Source organism: Pinus tabuliformis, chromosome 5_1, assembly GCF_031772625.1.
Source record: "Pinus tabuliformis cultivar Carrire ecotype Pingquan chromosome 5_1, CPIR1, whole genome shotgun sequence".
Taxonomy (NCBI): domain Eukaryota; kingdom Viridiplantae; phylum Streptophyta; class Pinopsida; order Pinales; family Pinaceae; genus Pinus; species Pinus tabuliformis.
The window spans coordinates 451,513,475-451,517,763 of record NC_142305.1 but is presented as its reverse complement, the minus strand read 5'-3'; the positions used below and the strand labels follow the sequence as shown (position 1 = coordinate 451,517,763).

At 39.1% G+C, this 4,289-nt stretch overlaps 1 pseudogene; it reads right to left on the bottom strand.

Annotated features, from left to right (window-relative positions):
* Window positions 1–3,137: 3,137 nt before the first annotated feature.
* LOC149165436 (putative disease resistance protein At5g47280) lies at window positions 3,138–3,732 on the bottom strand (annotated as a pseudogene).
* Between the last annotated feature and the right edge of the window lie 557 nt (window positions 3,733–4,289).

Here is a 4,289-nt window from a genome sequence, read left to right as displayed (position 1 = left end):
TTTAGTTGGAGGTCGAAGGGTACATGGACCAGATAAGGCGAGAGGCCACCAGGGATGGCTTGGAACTGAGCACACAAAACATGCATAAGTACATTAGTGGTCCTGTCATGGTCAACACCATGTTGTACATGATTCAGGATGAGTTGGACATAGGTTCCAAGACCACATACCCATAAGCTATGGAGGTAAGAGTACGCTATGAGGAAGACACCATCAAGCAGATTGGGGACATCATCGTGCACTACTAATCTTAGTCTTCCCCAAACTTTAGAGTCATAATGTTTGTCTTGTTAGGGTTTCTCTAGCTTATTTTGTCTCCTAGATGGAGGTTACCAAGTTAGTCTTCCCCAAACTTCAGAGTCATAGTGTTTGTCTTGTTAAGGTTTCTCTAGCATATTTTGTCTCACATGGGTGCATGTGGAAATTGTGTATTATTTGTAATATGTTGGAAGTGAAATTCCAAGTGTCATTAGTGGAATGTGAACAGTCGCTATGTAATGTAAAGATTTATTTGTAAAAAATTTGAAGAGTCACGAGGGTAGTCAAAGATTCAAAGGGGAATGTTAAGGGTCACCCCACCCTTTGTTATAAATAGAACCTCATAACTCGTAGAACAGGCTTTTGGGAGCCAAGCTTTTGGCTAGGCATTGCTTACAAAAGGCTTGGAGAGTATTATAACGAGCCTTGGCTTCTCCACAGCATAGAGTGAGTACATCACTGGTCCAACTTACTTGACTTTAGCATCTGCCAAAAGCAAGCGCCCTACTCAATTTATTTACTAGATCTACCAAGTCTCGGGACTGGTGCTACTTTATTTTAGACCTGCCAAGCCGCAAGTCAGGGATAGTTTGATTCAGGCCTGGAATTTGACGTCCTGTGGGATGTATTTTTGGTTGAAGAATGTATTTGACAAGAGTTGAAAAAATTTCCACATCAAATCTGACGTGTGATACACCCCTACAAACTGTCAAAATGACGTCTATTTCAACAAGTGAAACGTAAAAATTTATAATACCTTATTTGGCTGGGACCAGCAAGCTGTAGTGGTACATAATGTAGTTTAAACTTAAATGCTTTACCGTCCCACTACCTACTACCTAGTACTTACCATTAATTATCCAGCTACAATCCACCGCTCAAATTTAATCTGACGAGACTTGCAATTTGAAAATTGCAATCTACTGCTTACATGTTCATTGCAAATTTATAGAATTCATGTATGTTGACTCACTCACGGTCACCTCTGAGTCAGTGCCGTGTTCTTTCCGCGACTTTGAGGAGTTGCCTTGTGTTCAATTCTGCAATAGTTTGCGAGTGGATTATCTAGTCTAAACACGCAGAAGCTCGCAGAAACTATCTTTACTGGTTCGTTTTATGAGCGTATCACTGCAAAAACGCAAGCATTATAGCCAATTAGCTTTTTATGCATGTTTATATTGTGATGCATTGTACACGGAGCCTTAAGTTTGCCTTTTTCAAAAAAATTCAATTTGGGTGTTTTTGTTGGGGTCTAGTTCAACAGTAAGTTTGGGATTTAGAACTAATGGCTAAGTTGAATTTTTCATCGTTAGCCTGAAAAAAGGTTTTCTTTTGTTGGGTTTGACTGGTCGAGATTCTTACTGATAGTTTTTGGGCTTATTGTCTGCTCAAGGGTTTAACTGACATGAAGTAGCTAGGCTGATATGGCAAGTGGGACTGTAAAAGGGTTGGAATGCTCCTTTACTTGGGTTCCAAAATCATGGGTAGGAATTACCAAGCCAACTACAATAGGTCAATTAGTTATTGCAGCTTTGTCGACTGTGCAATCCTAAGCTGGAATCTCCTAGGTTCATTTGCTACTTGATTTTGATTGTGGTTTTCATCGTAACTTGCTTACAGGGATTTGAACTCGTGTCTCTTTGTTGTAAATGCTGCTAAATTATAGCCCCTGTTGTCACGAATACAGTCACCCCCAGGCTGTGAAGTGGGATGGATTTTGCAGCTCTTGATGTTTATTTTTAGGGGGAATTTTATGTTCATTGGTATCTTATACTTGTCCAGTGCTAATGATAGTAACCTCTTGGAATTGTTGGTTCTAGAAAGCTGGTCTTATAGGGTTGACCCCAATGACCATTCTCAGTCAGATAAGGTCATGAAAGTTCTTACTAGATTCAGTGTAGTTATTACTTTTGTTTATACTTAGTGCTCTGTTTGGTGTGTTGCATATTTGGGATGCAAATTTTAGCAGGCTGAAGTTCCTTTTTAGGTATATTTACGTTTTGCTTATTTATTCTACAATGTTGTCAACTATTATATTCACTTTGTTGTTATGTATTAGTCCAATAACATCTGCCGTGTACTACTATATCTCTACTTTCCTGCCCTGCATTATTCTTGTTTGCATGTTATACACTTGCTGCATATTTTATTTTTAACTGGTAAGGCATAAAACAATGTTCTTTTCATATACCTACGTCATCACTATGTCTTAGGAGGGTCCGCAACTGCAAACCGAAAAATAATTTATAGAATGGTGAATCGCAGCGTCGCAGAAAAGGTGTCTTCGAGTTCTGCACATTCGGCGACTTCTGCACATTTGGCTCTGGTGCAGTGGTGCTCCTCTCTTGCGGATTGACCGTGTCTGAGTGGAATCTGTGAGCAAACTTGGATGCTCAACAACTCAACTCTCCACTTCAAGTTTCACACGTAACATTCCAATACTTAAAATACAACCAAATTCATATTCCAATACTTTTCTCCTATAAAATAATTTGGTAATTTCGACATACTATTGTTTGATTTCTTCATAACTCAACTGCTTGGTGGCTTAATATTGCAATTTCTATTGGTTTCGTGTCAAAATTTCCTATAATTTTACAATTTCCCAAACAATCTTTCCATGCAAGTTTACAATTTTACAATTTCCCAAACAATTTTTCCATGTAAATTTACAATACTTTTTGGAATCAAACCTCCGTTTAACTCTATGCATTTAAGGATTTGGGATGGTGGGTTTAGTTGAACCCAAGACTTCCCTGGTCACTGGCATGGTATTCTGTGATCAGTGCTTGCTTGGTACACTGTCTGCTCTTAGCCAACCCCTTGCGAGTCGGATGCGAAGCATCAAGAATGAGATAGAGAAACAATCAGGATCTAATTCATACCATTTTAACAAGATCCTCATCTTCTGTTATTGGAATTGAAGGCTATCCAAACGCCCAAAAGCAGAAAAGTGACAGGGCATCAGCATTCTGCAACATGGGTATGTTATAGACATGGGTACTATTTGAAGTCGGAATAGTGTAATCCTGTCTTATTGTGATAATTGTCTTGTATCCCTCTGCTTCAAACAACAACTGTTCCACATTTGATCTTGACCAAAAATAGTCCAAAACCACCAAAGTTTTTGGATGTCCTTTTAAATGAATATTATTCTTCAGTTGGTTGTGTGCATCCTCTATGCTCTGAAAATCAGGCCTTCTGCCACCAATTGTCTTATCCCACAGAGTCTTTAAAAGGCCCTTTACATTTGGAGAATGTGCAACAGTAATGAAAATTATATTGTTTTGAAAGAAATCTGAAAATCGGAGATAGAAAACGCATTACAAACGAAAGTGAAGCAATTAAATGGGAGTTTGGAGTGAAAATTCAAAAGGGGATTTGCTCTAACCTTTGACTTGGGATCGTTGCAAAGGGCTAACGCAAGAGTGGTTTTGCCACTTCCTCCCATACCTTTTACCCCAACTACATTAACCCCATTATGAAATATTAGGCTTTGCTTGACATGATTTACAAGATTATTCAATCCAACTATGAAATTCGGCATATCCGGGACTCGGGAGTTGGAGCTGCAGGTGGGTTCTTTAGAAATTGTAGTATCATAGGACTCATCAATGGAGTTCTCGAATAACTGGCCTATATTTGATGAAGCATGAAGGAATTAGAGTTTTCCGTGACACTCACATATTTGATTAAAACGTAAAACAAAGGGTTAAAAAACTGCAAAAACGTCGTCAAATTTTAATTTGACAGGCAAAAGGAATTTGAAATTCCAAGCCTGGTCTGATTGGCTACTGATTGACAATGGCTGGTTGCCTAGGTTGTCTGGCTTATGAGAAATGTATAGCTTGCTTAATGCGGAACATCTTCGCACAAGGTTTAGTCCATCCATCCTGAAGGAACGGAACGCCTGCCGAATGAACGAAATGCCAGCCCTAGACAGTACCACAAGAAAGGGACAACCTACAGTCAGACAGTCTTTCGTACATACTTCAGACTCACCAGAGGTCAGACTCACCAGATAGCTTTTA